The sequence below is a fragment of the Chiloscyllium plagiosum genome, unplaced genomic scaffold (genome assembly GCF_037043375.1).
Source record: "Chiloscyllium plagiosum isolate Xiang-an unplaced genomic scaffold, Cpla_swu_hap1 HiC_scaffold_46, whole genome shotgun sequence".
NCBI lineage: Eukaryota > Metazoa > Chordata > Chondrichthyes > Orectolobiformes > Hemiscylliidae > Chiloscyllium > Chiloscyllium plagiosum.
The window spans coordinates 21,634,368-21,656,212 of record NW_028270184.1 but is presented as its reverse complement, the minus strand read 5'-3'; positions in this window follow the sequence as shown (position 1 = coordinate 21,656,212).

Sequence of the window (21,845 nt, the reverse complement as noted above, 5' to 3'; positions counted from 1 at the left end):
ACTCACACAAACACACACACAAACATGCACACGCACACACACTTACACACAAATACAAACACACAAACACGCACGCAGACACGTATAAACACGCACTTACGCACACACAATCACACACACATACAAACTCACAGACACAAACTCACACCCACTTACACGCGCACATACTCACATACAAACACACACATACACACCCATATAAACACAAACACACGTATACACACACACATACACATACACACAAACACACAATCACACACACAAACACTCAAATGAACTCACACACTGTCACGCACATACACACACAAACACACACTTACATACATACACACACAAACACACACACACGCACTTACACACAAAGCCAAACTCACATACACTTACATACACACAAACACATCCACACTTACACTCACGCACGCAAACACACTACGCACTTACAGAACTACAAACATAAACATCTACACACATACGCCTTACACGCACAAACTAACACACACTACGCACAGTACACACACACTTAAAAACACGAACACACACACAAACACACACACGCAAACACACACAATTACACACAAACACATACGCACTTACACACAAGACACAAAGACACACACTACACACTTACAGACATACACAAACACACACACTTATACACACAAACACACACGCAGACACGTACACACACGCACTTACGCACACACAAACACACAATCACACACAAACAAACACACTGACACAAACACACACCCACTTACTCACACCCTCTTACACGCGCACATACTCACATACAAACACACACATACACGCCCATATACACACAAACAGACGTACACACTACCATCCAGACACGTAGACACACAAACACACAATCACACACACAAACACACACATGAACTCATACACTTACACACACACTGTCGTTCAATGCCTCAAGTTTAACGCATTGATTCAAATAAACAAATTGCACACATATAGTTCATGAAACAAACTGCATTTATCTATTCAATAAATGCAGCAACTCGTTCATTCAATGTCACAAATATCGCACATTGTCTCACTCAAACTGCACACATTCACTCCATGAACCACACTGCACGTATTAGTTCAATGAGAGAGCTTTTCTCATTCTTTCAATGTGCCAAGCATCACGCTTTAATTCAATGAAACATACTTGAATTAATTGAATCAATGAATCAAGCTACAATCATTAAATCAATGAATCACATCGTATTCTTTATTTCAATAGAACAAACCTATCTCCCATATTAATGAACTAAATGCATACGTTCATTCAATGAAACAAACTGCACATGATAATTCAATGAGTAAAGGTACTCTTAATGCATTGATTCAATCAAACAAATTGCACACATTTAGCTAATGCAGCAAACTGCATTCCTTGAATCATTGTATCAAATCACAATCATTGATTCAATGAATTAAACCTTATTCCTTGTTTCAATCGAACAAACATAACCCACATGTTATGTGAATCCTACTACAGTCGTTCTTTCAATGAAACAGACTGCACATGATAATTCAATGAGTAAACGTACATTGATTCAAACAATTGTCACACATTTAGTTCATGAAGCAAACAGTATTACTCAATTCAATGTATTCAGCTACTCATATCCTCTCAATGTTACAAGCTTCGCACATTGTCACAAACTGCACACATTCACTCCATGAACTAACTGCACGTGTTAATTCAATGAGCCAGCTTCTCTCATTCATACAATGTGTCAAACTCAACGCTTCCATTCAATTAGATAAACTGCATTTATTGAATCATTGAATCAAACATCAAGCATTGATTTAATGATTCAAACGTTATTGAATGTTTCAATAAACTTACGTTTATTTAGTGAATGGAATTACACACGTTAATTCAATAAAAGATGTTGCACATGTCATTTCAAAGAGTAGAGTTACTCTCTTTCGTACAATGCCTGAAGCTTAACACATTCAAACAAAAAAACTGCACTCATTTAGTTCATGAAGCAAACAGCATTTGTCAATTCAATGAATACAGCTAATCTCAAGCTATAATCATTGATTTAAATAATCAAACCTTATTCCTTGTTTCAATCGAACAAACCTAACTCACTAGTTTAATGAATCCTACTACACTCGTTCATTCAATGAAACAGACTGCACATGATAATTCAATGATTAAAGGTACTCTTAATGCATTGATTCAATCAAACAAAGTGTACGCATTTAGTTCATGAAGCAAATTGCATTCGTCAATTCAATGAATTCAGCTACTCATTCTCTCAATGTCACAAGCTTCACACATTATCACAATCGAACTGCACACATTTACTCATGAACCAAACTGCACGTGCTAACTCAATGAGTATAGCTTCTATCACTCATTCAATGTGTCAAGCTTAACGAATTCATTCCAGGAAACATACTGCATTTATTGAATCAATCTACATCGTATTCTTTATATCAATGGAACAAACCTAATTAATGAACTAAAGGCATATGTTCATTCAATGAAACAAACTGCATTCATTGATTCAATTAATCAAACCTTATTCATTGTTTCAATCGAATAAACCTAACTCACTTGTGTAGTGAATCAATAAATACAGCTAATCTCAAGCTACAATCATTGATTTAAATAATCAAACCTTATTCCTTGTTTCAATCGAACAAACCTAACTCACTAGTTTAGTGAATCCTACTACACTCGTTCATTCAATGAAACAGACTGCACATCATAATTCAATGAATAAAGGTACTCTTAATGCATTGATTCAATCAAACTTTTAGTTCATGAAGCAAACTGTATTTGTCAATTCAATGAATGCAGCAACTCGTTCATTCAATGTCACAAGCTTCGTACATTGTCTCAGTCAATCTGAACTCAATCACTCCATGAACCAAACTGCACGTGCTAACTCAATGAGTATAGCTTCTATCACTCATTCAATGTGTCAAGCTTAACGCATTCATTCCAGGAAACATACTGCATTTATTGAATCAATCTACATCGTATTCTTTATATCAATGGAACAAACCTAATTAATGAACTAAAGGCATATGTTCATTCAATGAAACAAACTGCATTCATTGCATCATTGTATCAAACTACAATCATTGATTTAACCAATCAAACCTTATTCCTTGTTTCAATCGAACAAACCTAACTCACTAGTTTAGTAAATCCTACTACACTCGTTCATTCAATGAAACAGACTGCACATCATAATTCAATGAGTAAAGGTACTCTTAATGCATTGATTCAATCAAACAAATTGCAACATTTAGTTCATGAAGCAAACTGCATTTGTGAGTTCAATGAATTGATCTACTCTTATTTTCTCAATGTCACAAACTTCGCTCATTATCTTATTCGAACGCACAGATGCAAACACGCAAACTCACACAAACACACACACAAACATGCACACGCACACACACTTACACACAAATACAAACACACAAACACGCACGCAGACACGTACAAACACGCACTTACGCACACACAATCACACACACATACAAACACACAGACACAAACTCACACCCACTTACACGCGCAATTACTCACATACAAACACACACATACACACCCATATAAACACAAACACACGTATACACACACACATACACATACACACAAACACACCATCACACACACAAAAACACAAATGAACTCACACTGTCACGCACATACACACACAAACACACACTTACATACATACACACACAAACACACACACACGCACTTACACACAAAGCCAAACTCACATACACTTACATACACACAAACACATCCACACTTACACTCACGCACGCAAACACACTACGCACTTACAGAACTACAAACATAAACATCTACACACATACGCCTTACACGCACAAACTAACACACACTACGCACACTGCACACACACTTAAACACACAAACACACACACGCAAACACACACAATGACACACAAACACATACGCACTTACACACACACTCTTACACTCACACAAAGACACACACTACACACCTACAGACATACACAAACACACACACTTAAACACACACTCATTACAAGCCTACACACTTATACTCACTACGCGCACTGTACACACACTTTTAACCACACAAACACACACATACACACATGCAAACACACACATATAGACACACACACAAATACACATATACACACCCACACACACACACCTACACACAAACAGACACGTACATACACATACACAAACACACTTGCACTCACACACTTACACACACAACACCCTTACAGTCATACACAAGCACACACTTACACACACACCTTACACACACACTTACACTCTCACACACACTTTCAGACACACACGTACACACAAACATACACACACTAACACACATACTATACACACGTACACACAGTCTCACACATGCGCACACACAACCCCACACAAACACACACATACACACTTACAAACACACATACATAGACACACACGCAAACACAAACGCACTCATACACACAAACGCACAGATGAAAACACGCAAACACTATCAAACACACACACACAAATACACACACGCACACACATAAACACACACATATAGACGCACGCGCAAACGTGCACATATAGTCGCGCATACAAACACACACACAAACACGCACAAACGCACAAATGCAAACACGCAAACTCACACAAACACACACACGAATACACAAACATGCACACGCACACACACAAATACACACACGCACTTACACACACACAATCACACACACAAACAAACACACTGACACAAACACACACCCACTTACTCACACCCTCTTACACGCGCACATACTCACATACAAACACACACATACACGCCCATATACACACAAACAGACGTACACACTAACACACAGACACATGCACACACAAACACACAGTCACACACACAAACACACACATGAACTCATACACTTACACACACACTGTCGTTCAATGCCTCAAGTTTAACGCATTGATTCAAATAAACAAATTGCACACATATAGTTCATGAAACAAACTGCATTTATCTATTCAATAACTTCAGCAACTCGTTCATTCAATGTTACACACTTCGCACATTGTCTCACTCAAACTGCACACATTCACTCCATGAACCACACTGCACGTATTAGTTCAATGAGAGAGCTTTTCTCATTCATTCAAAGTGCCATGCATCACGCTTTAATTCAATGAAACATACTTGAATTAATTGAATCAATGAATCAAGCTATAATCATTAAATCAATGAATCACACCGTATTCTTTATTTCAATGGAACAAACCTATCTCCCATATTAATGAACTAAATGCATACGTTCATTCAATGAAACAGACTGCACATAATAATTCAATGAGTAAAGGTACTCTTAATGCATTGATTCAATCAAACAAATTGCACACATTTAGCTAATGCAGCAAACTGCATTCCTTGAATCATTGTATCAATCACAATAATTGATTCAATGAATTAAACCTTATTCCTTGTTTCAATCGAACAAACAACCCACATGTTTTGTGAATCCTACTACAGTCGTTCTTTCAATGAAACAGACTGCACATGATAATTCAATGAGTAAACGTACATTGATTCAATCAAACAATTGTCACACATTTAGTTCATGAAGCAAACAGTATTACTCAATTCAATGTATTCAGCTACTCATATCCTCTCAATGTTACAAGCTTCGCACATTGTCTCAATCAAACTGCACACATTCACTCCATGAACTAACTGCACGTGTAAATTCAATGAGCGAGCTTCTCTCATTCATGCAATGTGTCAAGCTCAACGTTTCCATTCAATTAGATAAACTGCATTTATTGAATCATTGAATCAAACAGCAACCATTGATTTAATGAATCAAAAATTATTTCTTGTTTCAACCTACTTCACTTATTTAGTGAAAACTACTACACTCGTTCATTTAATGAAACAGACAGCAGACGTTCATTCTATAAAGCAAACTGCATTCCTTGAATCATTGTATCAAATCACAATCATTGATTCAATGAATTAAACCTTATTCCTTGTTTCAATCGAACAAACATAACCCACATGTTATGTGAATCCTACTACAGTCGTTCTTTCAATGAAACAGACTGCACATGATAATTCAATGAGTAAACGTACATTGATTCAAACAATTGTCACACATTTAGTTCATGAAGCAAACAGTATTACTCAATTCAATGTATTCAGCTACTCATATCCTCTCAATGTTACAAGCTTCGCACATTGTCACAAACTGCACACATTCACTCCATGAACTAACTGCACGTGTTAATTCAATGAGCCAGCTTCTCTCATTCATACAATGTGTCAAACTCAACGCTTCCATTCAATTAGATAAACTGCATTTATTGAATCATTGAATCAAACATCAAGCATTGATTTAATGATTCAAACGTTATTGAATGTTTCAATAAACTTACGTTTATTTAGTGAATGGAATTACACACGTTAATTCAATAAAAGATGTTGCACATGTCATTTCAAAGAGTAGAGTTACTCTCTTTCGTACAATGCCTGAAGCTTAACACATTCAAACAAAAAAACTGCACTCATTTAGTTCATGAAGCAAACAGCATTTGTCAATTCAATGAATACAGCTAATCTCAAGCTATAATCATTGATTTAAATAATCAAACCTTATTCCTTGTTTCAATCGAACAAACCTAACTCACTAGTTTAATGAATCCTACTACACTCGTTCATTCAATGAAACAGACTGCACATGATAATTCAATGATTAAAGGTACTCTTAATGCATTGATTCAATCAAACAAAGTGTACGCATTTAGTTCATGAAGCAAATTGCATTCGTCAATTCAATGAATTCAGCTACTCATTCTCTCAATGTCACAAGCTTCACACATTATCACAATCGAACTGCACACATTTACTCATGAACCAAACTGCACGTGCTAACTCAATGAGTATAGCTTCTATCACTCATTCAATGTGTCAAGCTTAACGAATTCATTCCAGGAAACATACTGCATTTATTGAATCAATCTACATCGTATTCTTTATATCAATGGAACAAACCTAATTAATGAACTAAAGGCATATGTTCATTCAATGAAACAAACTGCATTCATTGATTCAATTAATCAAACCTTATTCATTGTTTCAATCGAATAAACCTAACTCACTTGTGTAGTGAATCAATAAATACAGCTAATCTCAAGCTACAATCATTGATTTAAATAATCAAACCTTATTCCTTGTTTCAATCGAACAAACCTAACTCACTAGTTTAGTGAATCCTACTACACTCGTTCATTCAATGAAACAGACTGCACATCATAATTCAATGAATAAAGGTACTCTTAATGCATTGATTCAATCAAACTTTTAGTTCATGAAGCAAACTGTATTTGTCAATTCAATGAATGCAGCAACTCGTTCATTCAATGTCACAAGCTTCGTACATTGTCTCAGTCAATCTGAACTCAATCACTCCATGAACCAAACTGCACGTGCTAACTCAATGAGTATAGCTTCTATCACTCATTCAATGTGTCAAGCTTAACGCATTCATTCCAGGAAACATACTGCATTTATTGAATCAATCTACATCGTATTCTTTATATCAATGGAACAAACCTAATTAATGAACTAAAGGCATATGTTCATTCAATGAAACAAACTGCATTCATTGCATCATTGTATCAAACTACAATCATTGATTTAACCAATCAAACCTTATTCCTTGTTTCAATCGAACAAACCTAACTCACTAGTTTAGTAAATCCTACTACACTCGTTCATTCAATGAAACAGACTGCACATCATAATTCAATGAGTAAAGGTACTCTTAATGCATTGATTCAATCAAACAAATTGCAACATTTAGTTCATGAAGCAAACTGCATTTGTGAGTTCAATGAATTGATCTACTCTTATTTTCTCAATGTCACAAACTTCGCTCATTATCTTATTCGAACGCACAGATGCAAACACGCAAACTCACACAAACACACACACAAACATGCACACGCACACACACTTACACACAAATACAAACACACAAACACGCACGCAGACACGTACAAACACGCACTTACGCACACACAATCACACACACATACAAACACACAGACACAAACTCACACCCACTTACACGCGCAATTACTCACATACAAACACACACATACACACCCATATAAACACAAACACACGTATACACACACACATACACATACACACAAACACACCATCACACACACAAAAACACAAATGAACTCACACTGTCACGCACATACACACACAAACACACACTTACATACATACACACACAAACACACACACACGCACTTACACACAAAGCCAAACTCACATACACTTACATACACACAAACACATCCACACTTACACTCACGCACGCAAACACACTACGCACTTACAGAACTACAAACATAAACATCTACACACATACGCCTTACACGCACAAACTAACACACACTACGCACACTGCACACACACTTAAACACACAAACACACACACGCAAACACACACAATGACACACAAACACATACGCACTTACACACACACTCTTACACTCACACAAAGACACACACTACACACCTACAGACATACACAAACACACACACTTAAACACACACTCATTACAAGCCTACACACTTATACTCACTACGCGCACTGTACACACACTTTTAACCACACAAACACACACATACACACATGCAAACACACACATATAGACACACACACAAATACACATATACACACCCACACACACACACCTACACACAAACAGACACGTACATACACATACACAAACACACTTGCACTCACACACTTACACACACAACACCCTTACAGTCATACACAAGCACACACTTACACACACACCTTACACACACACTTACACTCTCACACACACTTTCAGACACACACGTACACACAAACATACACACACTAACACACATACTATACACACGTACACACAGTCTCACACATGCGCACACACAACCCCACACAAACACACACATACACACTTACAAACACACATACATAGACACACACGCAAACACAAACGCACTCATACACACAAACGCACAGATGAAAACACGCAAACACTATCAAACACACACACACAAATACACACACGCACACACATAAACACACACATATAGACGCACGCGCAAACGTGCACATATAGTCGCGCATACAAACACACACACAAACACGCACAAACGCACAAATGCAAACACGCAAACTCACACAAACACACACACGAATACACAAACATGCACACGCACACACACAAATACACACACGCACTTACACACACACAATCACACACACAAACAAACACACTGACACAAACACACACCCACTTACTCACACCCTCTTACACGCGCACATACTCACATACAAACACACACATACACGCCCATATACACACAAACAGACGTACACACTAACACACAGACACATGCACACACAAACACACAGTCACACACACAAACACACACATGAACTCATACACTTACACACACACTGTCGTTCAATGCCTCAAGTTTAACGCATTGATTCAAATAAACAAATTGCACACATATAGTTCATGAAACAAACTGCATTTATCTATTCAATAACTTCAGCAACTCGTTCATTCAATGTTACACACTTCGCACATTGTCTCACTCAAACTGCACACATTCACTCCATGAACCACACTGCACGTATTAGTTCAATGAGAGAGCTTTTCTCATTCATTCAAAGTGCCATGCATCACGCTTTAATTCAATGAAACATACTTGAATTAATTGAATCAATGAATCAAGCTATAATCATTAAATCAATGAATCACACCGTATTCTTTATTTCAATGGAACAAACCTATCTCCCATATTAATGAACTAAATGCATACGTTCATTCAATGAAACAGACTGCACATAATAATTCAATGAGTAAAGGTACTCTTAATGCATTGATTCAATCAAACAAATTGCACACATTTAGCTAATGCAGCAAACTGCATTCCTTGAATCATTGTATCAATCACAATAATTGATTCAATGAATTAAACCTTATTCCTTGTTTCAATCGAACAAACAACCCACATGTTTTGTGAATCCTACTACAGTCGTTCTTTCAATGAAACAGACTGCACATGATAATTCAATGAGTAAACGTACATTGATTCAATCAAACAATTGTCACACATTTAGTTCATGAAGCAAACAGTATTACTCAATTCAATGTATTCAGCTACTCATATCCTCTCAATGTTACAAGCTTCGCACATTGTCTCAATCAAACTGCACACATTCACTCCATGAACTAACTGCACGTGTAAATTCAATGAGCGAGCTTCTCTCATTCATGCAATGTGTCAAGCTCAACGTTTCCATTCAATTAGATAAACTGCATTTATTGAATCATTGAATCAAACAGCAACCATTGATTTAATGAATCAAAAATTATTTCTTGTTTCAACCTACTTCACTTATTTAGTGAAAACTACTACACTCGTTCATTTAATGAAACAGACAGCAGACGTTCATTCTATAAAGCAAACTGCATTCCTTGAATCATTGTATCAAATCACAATCATTGATTCAATGAATTAAACCTTATTCCTTGTTTCAATCGAACAAACATAACCCACATGTTATGTGAATCCTACTACAGTCGTTCTTTCAATGAAACAGACTGCACATGATAATTCAATGAGTAAACGTACATTGATTCAAACAATTGTCACACATTTAGTTCATGAAGCAAACAGTATTACTCAATTCAATGTATTCAGCTACTCATATCCTCTCAATGTTACAAGCTTCGCACATTGTCACAAACTGCACACATTCACTCCATGAACTAACTGCACGTGTTAATTCAATGAGCCAGCTTCTCTCATTCATACAATGTGTCAAACTCAACGCTTCCATTCAATTAGATAAACTGCATTTATTGAATCATTGAATCAAACATCAAGCATTGATTTAATGATTCAAACGTTATTGAATGTTTCAATAAACTTACGTTTATTTAGTGAATGGAATTACACACGTTAATTCAATAAAAGATGTTGCACATGTCATTTCAAAGAGTAGAGTTACTCTCTTTCGTACAATGCCTGAAGCTTAACACATTCAAACAAAAAAACTGCACTCATTTAGTTCATGAAGCAAACAGCATTTGTCAATTCAATGAATACAGCTAATCTCAAGCTATAATCATTGATTTAAATAATCAAACCTTATTCCTTGTTTCAATCGAACAAACCTAACTCACTAGTTTAATGAATCCTACTACACTCGTTCATTCAATGAAACAGACTGCACATGATAATTCAATGATTAAAGGTACTCTTAATGCATTGATTCAATCAAACAAAGTGTACGCATTTAGTTCATGAAGCAAATTGCATTCGTCAATTCAATGAATTCAGCTACTCATTCTCTCAATGTCACAAGCTTCACACATTATCACAATCGAACTGCACACATTTACTCATGAACCAAACTGCACGTGCTAACTCAATGAGTATAGCTTCTATCACTCATTCAATGTGTCAAGCTTAACGAATTCATTCCAGGAAACATACTGCATTTATTGAATCAATCTACATCGTATTCTTTATATCAATGGAACAAACCTAATTAATGAACTAAAGGCATATGTTCATTCAATGAAACAAACTGCATTCATTGATTCAATTAATCAAACCTTATTCATTGTTTCAATCGAATAAACCTAACTCACTTGTGTAGTGAATCAATAAATACAGCTAATCTCAAGCTACAATCATTGATTTAAATAATCAAACCTTATTCCTTGTTTCAATCGAACAAACCTAACTCACTAGTTTAGTGAATCCTACTACACTCGTTCATTCAATGAAACAGACTGCACATCATAATTCAATGAATAAAGGTACTCTTAATGCATTGATTCAATCAAACTTTTAGTTCATGAAGCAAACTGTATTTGTCAATTCAATGAATGCAGCAACTCGTTCATTCAATGTCACAAGCTTCGTACATTGTCTCAGTCAATCTGAACTCAATCACTCCATGAACCAAACTGCACGTGCTAACTCAATGAGTATAGCTTCTATCACTCATTCAATGTGTCAAGCTTAACGCATTCATTCCAGGAAACATACTGCATTTATTGAATCAATCTACATCGTATTCTTTATATCAATGGAACAAACCTAATTAATGAACTAAAGGCATATGTTCATTCAATGAAACAAACTGCATTCATTGCATCATTGTATCAAACTACAATCATTGATTTAACCAATCAAACCTTATTCCTTGTTTCAATCGAACAAACCTAACTCACTAGTTTAGTAAATCCTACTACACTCGTTCATTCAATGAAACAGACTGCACATCATAATTCAATGAGTAAAGGTACTCTTAATGCATTGATTCAATCAAACAAATTGCAACATTTAGTTCATGAAGCAAACTGCATTTGTGAGTTCAATGAATTGATCTACTCTTATTTTCTCAATGTCACAAACTTCGCTCATTATCTTATTCGAACGCACAGATGCAAACACGCAAACTCACACAAACACACACACAAACATGCACACGCACACACACTTACACACAAATACAAACACACAAACACGCACGCAGACACGTACAAACACGCACTTACGCACACACAATCACACACACATACAAACACACAGACACAAACTCACACCCACTTACACGCGCAATTACTCACATACAAACACACACATACACACCCATATAAACACAAACACACGTATACACACACACATACACATACACACAAACACACCATCACACACACAAAAACACAAATGAACTCACACTGTCACGCACATACACACACAAACACACACTTACATACATACACACACAAACACACACACACGCACTTACACACAAAGCCAAACTCACATACACTTACATACACACAAACACATCCACACTTACACTCACGCACGCAAACACACTACGCACTTACAGAACTACAAACATAAACATCTACACACATACGCCTTACACGCACAAACTAACACACACTACGCACACTGCACACACACTTAAACACACAAACACACACACGCAAACACACACAATGACACACAAACACATACGCACTTACACACACACTCTTACACTCACACAAAGACACACACTACACACCTACAGACATACACAAACACACACACTTAAACACACACTCATTACAAGCCTACACACTTATACTCACTACGCGCACTGTACACACACTTTTAACCACACAAACACACACATACACACATGCAAACACACACATATAGACACACACACAAATACACATATACACACCCACACACACACACCTACACACAAACAGACACGTACATACACATACACAAACACACTTGCACTCACACACTTACACACACAACACCCTTACAGTCATACACAAGCACACACTTACACACACACCTTACACACACACTTACACTCTCACACACACTTTCAGACACACACGTACACACAAACATACACACACTAACACACATACTATACACACGTACACACAGTCTCACACATGCGCACACACAACCCCACACAAACACACACATACACACTTACAAACACACATACATAGACACACACGCAAACACAAACGCACTCATACACACAAACGCACAGATGAAAACACGCAAACACTATCAAACACACACACACAAATACACACACGCACACACATAAACACACACATATAGACGCACGCGCAAACGTGCACATATAGTCGCGCATACAAACACACACACAAACACGCACAAACGCACAAATGCAAACACGCAAACTCACACAAACACACACACGAATACACAAACATGCACACGCACACACACAAATACACACACGCACTTACACACACACAATCACACACACAAACAAACACACTGACACAAACACACACCCACTTACTCACACCCTCTTACACGCGCACATACTCACATACAAACACACACATACACGCCCATATACACACAAACAGACGTACACACTAACACACAGACACATGCACACACAAACACACAGTCACACACACAAACACACACATGAACTCATACACTTACACACACACTGTCGTTCAATGCCTCAAGTTTAACGCATTGATTCAAATAAACAAATTGCACACATATAGTTCATGAAACAAACTGCATTTATCTATTCAATAACTTCAGCAACTCGTTCATTCAATGTTACACACTTCGCACATTGTCTCACTCAAACTGCACACATTCACTCCATGAACCACACTGCACGTATTAGTTCAATGAGAGAGCTTTTCTCATTCATTCAAAGTGCCATGCATCACGCTTTAATTCAATGAAACATACTTGAATTAATTGAATCAATGAATCAAGCTATAATCATTAAATCAATGAATCACACCGTATTCTTTATTTCAATGGAACAAACCTATCTCCCATATTAATGAACTAAATGCATACGTTCATTCAATGAAACAGACTGCACATAATAATTCAATGAGTAAAGGTACTCTTAATGCATTGATTCAATCAAACAAATTGCACACATTTAGCTAATGCAGCAAACTGCATTCCTTGAATCATTGTATCAATCACAATAATTGATTCAATGAATTAAACCTTATTCCTTGTTTCAATCGAACAAACAACCCACATGTTTTGTGAATCCTACTACAGTCGTTCTTTCAATGAAACAGACTGCACATGATAATTCAATGAGTAAACGTACATTGATTCAATCAAACAATTGTCACACATTTAGTTCATGAAGCAAACAGTATTACTCAATTCAATGTATTCAGCTACTCATATCCTCTCAATGTTACAAGCTTCGCACATTGTCTCAATCAAACTGCACACATTCACTCCATGAACTAACTGCACGTGTAAATTCAATGAGCGAGCTTCTCTCATTCATGCAATGTGTCAAGCTCAACGTTTCCATTCAATTAGATAAACTGCATTTATTGAATCATTGAATCAAACAGCAACCATTGATTTAATGAATCAAAAATTATTTCTTGTTTCAACCTACTTCACTTATTTAGTGAAAACTACTACACTCGTTCATTTAATGAAACAGACAGCAGACGTTCATTCTATAAAGCAAACTGCATTCCTTGAATCATTGTATCAAATCACAATCATTGATTCAATGAATTAAACCTTATTCCTTGTTTCAATCGAACAAACATAACCCACATGTTATGTGAATCCTACTACAGTCGTTCTTTCAATGAAACAGACTGCACATGATAATTCAATGAGTAAACGTACATTGATTCAAACAATTGTCACACATTTAGTTCATGAAGCAAACAGTATTACTCAATTCAATGTATTCAGCTACTCATATCCTCTCAATGTTACAAGCTTCGCACATTGTCACAAACTGCACACATTCACTCCATGAACTAACTGCACGTGTTAATTCAATGAGCCAGCTTCTCTCATTCATACAATGTGTCAAACTCAACGCTTCCATTCAATTAGATAAACTGCATTTATTGAATCATTGAATCAAACATCAAGCATTGATTTAATGATTCAAACGTTATTGAATGTTTCAATAAACTTACGTTTATTTAGTGAATGGAATTACACACGTTAATTCAATAAAAGATGTTGCACATGTCATTTCAAAGAGTAGAGTTACTCTCTTTCGTACAATGCCTGAAGCTTAACACATTCAAACAAAAAAACTGCACTCATTTAGTTCATGAAGCAAACAGCATTTGTCAATTCAATGAATACAGCTAATCTCAAGCTATAATCATTGATTTAAATAATCAAACCTTATTCCTTGTTTCAATCGAACAAACCTAACTCACTAGTTTAATGAATCCTACTACACTCGTTCATTCAATGAAACAGACTGCACATGATAATTCAATGATTAAAGGTACTCTTAATGCATTGATTCAATCAAACAAAGTGTACGCATTTAGTTCATGAAGCAAATTGCATTCGTCAATTCAATGAATTCAGCTACTCATTCTCTCAATGTCACAAGCTTCACACATTATCACAATCGAACTGCACACATTTACTCATGAACCAAACTGCACGTGCTAACTCAATGAGTATAGCTTCTATCACTCATTCAATGTGTCAAGCTTAACGAATTCATTCCAGGAAACATACTGCATTTATTGAATCAATCTACATCGTATTCTTTATATCAATGGAACAAACCTAATTAATGAACTAAAGGCATATGTTCATTCAATGAAACAAACTGCATTCATTGATTCAATTAATCAAACCTTATTCATTGTTTCAATCGAATAAACCTAACTCACTTGTGTAGTGAATCAATAAATACAGCTAATCTCAAGCTACAATCATTGATTTAAATAATCAAACCTTATTCCTTGTTTCAATCGAACAAACCTAACTCACTAGTTTAGTGAATCCTACTACACTCGTTCATTCAATGAAACAGACTGCACATCATAATTCAATGAATAAAGGTACTCTTAATGCATTGATTCAATCAAACTTTTAGTTCATGAAGCAAACTGTATTTGTCAATTCAATGAATGCAGCAACTCGTTCATTCAATGTCACAAGCTTCGTACATTGTCTCAGTCAATCTGAACTCAATCACTCCATGAACCAAACTGCACGTGCTAACTCAATGAGTATAGCTTCTATCACTCATTCAATGTGTCAAGCTTAACGCATTCATTCCAGGAAACATACTGCATTTATTGAATCAATCTACATCGTATTCTTTATATCAATGGAACAAACCTAATTAATGAACTAAAGGCATATGTTCATTCAATGAAACAAACTGCATTCATTGCATCATTGTATCAAACTACAATCATTGATTTAACCAATCAAACCTTATTCCTTGTTTCAATCGAACAAACCTAACTCACTAGTTTAGTAAATCCTACTACACTCGTTCATTCAATGAAACAGACTGCACATCATAATTCAATGAGTAAAGGTACTCTTAATGCATTGATTCAATCAAACAAATTGCAACATTTAGTTCATGAAGCAAACTGCATTTGTGAGTTCAATGAATTGATCTACTCTTATTTTCTCAATGTCACAAACTTCGCTCATTATCTTATTCGAACGCACAGATGCAAACACGCAAACTCACACAAACACACACACAAACATGCACACGCACACACACTTACACACAAATACAAACACACAAACACGCACGCAGACACGTACAAACACGCACTTACGCACACACAATCACACACACATACAAACACACAGACACAAACTCACACCCACTTACACGCGCAATTACTCACATACAAACACACACATACACACCCATATAAACACAAACACACGTATACACACACACATACACATACACACAAACACACCATCACACACACAAAAACACAAATGAACTCACACTGTCACGCACATACACACACAAACACACACTTACATACATACACACACAAACACACACACACGCACTTACACACAAAGCCAAACTCACATACACTTACATACACACAAACACATCCACACTTACACTCACGCACGCAAACACACTACGCACTTACAGAACTACAAACATAAACATCTACACACATACGCCTTACACGCACAAACTAACACACACTACGCACACTGCACACACACTTAAACACACAAACACACACACGCAAACACACACAATGACACACAAACACATACGCACTTACACACACACTCTTACACTCACACAAAGACACACACTACACACCTACAGACATACACAAACACACACACTTAAACACACACTCATTACAAGCCTACACACTTATACTCACTACGCGCACTGTACACACACTTTTAACCACACAAACACACACATACACACATGCAAACACACACATATAGACACACACACAAATACACATATACACACCCACACACACACACCTACACACAAACAGACACGTACATACACATACACAAACACACTTGCACTCACACACTTACACACACAACACCCTTACAGTCATACACAAGCACACACTTACACACACACCTTACACACACACTTACACTCTCACACACACTTTCAGACACACACGTACACACAAACATACACACACTAACACACATACTATACACACGTACACACAGTCTCACACATGCGCACACACAACCCCACACAAACACACACATACACACTTACAAACACACATACATAGACACACACGCAAACACAAACGCACTCATACACACAAACGCACAGATGAAAACACGCAAACACTATCAAACACACACACACAAATACACACACGCACACACATAAACACACACATATAGACGCACGCGCAAACGTGCACATATAGTCGCGCATACAAACACACACACAAACACGCACAAACGCACAAATGCAAACACGCAAACTCACACAAACACACACACGAATACACAAACATGCACACGCACACACACAAATACACACACGCACTTACACACACACAATCACACACACAAACAAACACACTGACACAAACACACACCCACTTACTCACACCCTCTTACACGCGCACATACTCACATACAAACACACACATACACGCCCATATACACACAAACAGACGTACACACTAACACACAGACACATGCACACACAAACACACAGTCACACACACAAACACACACATGAACTCATACACTTACACACACACTGTCGTTCAATGCCTCAAGTTTAACGCATTGATTCAAATAAACAAATTGCACACATATAGTTCATGAAACAAACTGCATTTATCTATTCAATAACTTCAGCAACTCGTTCATTCAATGTTACACACTTCGCACATTGTCTCACTCAAACTGCACACATTCACTCCATGAACCACACTGCACGTATTAGTTCAATGAGAGAGCTTTTCTCATTCATTCAAAGTGCCATGCATCACGCTTTAATTCAATGAAACATACTTGAATTAATTGAATCAATGAATCAAGCTATAATCATTAAATCAATGAATCACACCGTATTCTTTATTTCAATGGAACAAACCTATCTCCCATATTAATGAACTAAATGCATACGTTCATTCAATGAAACAGACTGCACATAATAATTCAATGAGTAAAGGTACTCTTAATGCATTGATTCAATCAAACAAATTGCACACATTTAGCTAATGCAGCAAACTGCATTCCTTGAATCATTGTATCAATCACAATAATTGATTCAATGAATTAAACCTTATTCCTTGTTTCAATCGAACAAACAACCCACATGTTTTGTGAATCCTACTACAGTCGTTCTTTCAATGAAACAGACTGCACATGATAATTCAATGAGTAAACGTACATTGATTCAATCAAACAATTGTCACACATTTAGTTCATGAAGCAAACAGTATTACTCAATTCAATGTATTCAGCTACTCATATCCTCTCAATGTTACAAGCTTCGCACATTGTCTCAATCAAACTGCACACATTCACTCCATGAACTAACTGCACGTGTAAATTCAATGAGCGAGCTTCTCTCATTCATGCAATGTGTCAAGCTCAACGTTTCCATTCAATTAGATAAACTGCATTTATTGAATCATTGAATCAAACAGCAACCATTGATTTAATGAATCAAAAATTATTTCTTGTTTCAACCTACTTCACTTATTTAGTGAAAACTACTACACTCGTTCATTTAATGAAACAGACAGCAGACGTTCATTCTATAAAGCAAACTGCATTCCTTGAATCATTGTATCAAATCACAATCATTGATTCAATGAATTAAACCTTATTCCTTGTTTCAATCGAACAAACATAACCCACATGTTATGTGAATCCTACTACAGTCGTTCTTTCAATGAAACAGACTGCACATGATAATTCAATGAGTAAACGTACATTGATTCAAACAATTGTCACACATTTAGTTCATGAAGCAAACAGTATTACTCAATTCAATGTATTCAGCTACTCATATCCTCTCAATGTTACAAGCTTCGCACATTGTCACAAACTGCACACATTCACTCCATGAACTAACTGCACGTGTTAATTCAATGAGCCAGCTTCTCTCATTCATACAATGTGTCAAACTCAACGCTTCCATTCAATTAGATAAACTGCATTTATTGAATCATTGAATCAAACATCAAGCATTGATTTAATGATTCAAACGTTATTGAATGTTTCAATAAACTTACGTTTATTTAGTGAATGGAATTACACACGTTAATTCAATAAAAGATGTTGCACATGTCATTTCAAAGAGTAGAGTTACTCTCTTTCGTACAATGCCTGAAGCTTAACACATTCAAACAAAAAAACTGCACTCATTTAGTTCATGAAGCAAACAGCATTTGTCAATTCAATGAATACAGCTAATCTCAAGCTATAATCATTGATTTAAATAATCAAACCTTATTCCTTGTTTCAATCGAACAAACCTAACTCACTAGTTTAATGAATCCTACTACACTCGTTCATTCAATGAAACAGACTGCACATGATAATTCAATGATTAAAGGTACTCTTAATGCATTGATTCAATCAAACAAAGTGTACGCATTTAGTTCATGAAGCAAATTGCATTCGTCAATTCAATGAATTCAGCTACTCATTCTCTCAATGTCACAAGCTTCACACATTATCACAATCGAACTGCACACATTTACTCATGAACCAAACTGCACGTGCTAACTCAATGAGTATAGCTTCTATCACTCATTCAATGTGTCAAGCTTAACGAATTCATTCCAGGAAACATACTGCATTTATTGAATCAATCTACATCGTATTCTTTATATCAATGGAACAAACCTAATTAATGAACTAAAGGCATATGTTCATTCAATGAAACAAACTGCATTCATTGATTCAATTAATCAAACCTTATTCATTGTTTCAATCGAATAAACCTAACTCACTTGTGTAGTGAATCAATAAATACAGCTAATCTCAAGCTACAATCATTGATTTAAATAATCAAACCTTATTCCTTGTTTCAATCGAACAAACCTAACTCACTAGTTTAGTGAATCCTACTACACTCGTTCATTCAATGAAACAGACTGCACATCATAATTCAATGAATAAAGGTACTCTTAATGCATTGATTCAATCAAACTTTTAGTTCATGAAGCAAACTGTATTTGTCAATTCAATGAATGCAGCAACTCGTTCATTCAATGTCACAAGCTTCGTACATTGTCTCAGTCAATCTGAACTCAATCACTCCATGAACCAAACTGCACGTGCTAACTCAATGAGTATAGCTTCTATCACTCATTCAATGTGTCAAGCTTAACGCATTCATTCCAGGAAACATACTGCATTTATTGAATCAATCTACATCGTATTCTTTATATCAATGGAACAAACCTAATTAATGAACTAAAGGCATATGTTCATTCAATGAAACAAACTGCATTCATTGCATCATTGTATCAAACTACAATCATTGATTTAACCAATCAAACCTTATTCCTTGTTTCAATCGAACAAACCTAACTCACTAGTTTAGTAAATCCTACTACACTCGTTCATTCAATGAAACAGACTGCACATCATAATTCAATGAGTAAAGGTACTCTTAATGCATTGATTCAATCAAACAAATTGCAACATTTAGTTCATGAAGCAAACTGCATTTGTGAGTTCAATGAATTGATCTACTCTTATTTTCTCAATGTCACAAACTTCGCTCATTATCTTATTCGAACGCACAGATGCAAACACGCAAACTCACACAAACACACACACAAACATGCACACGCACACACACTTACACACAAATACAAACACACAAACACGCACGCAGACACGTACAAACACGCACTT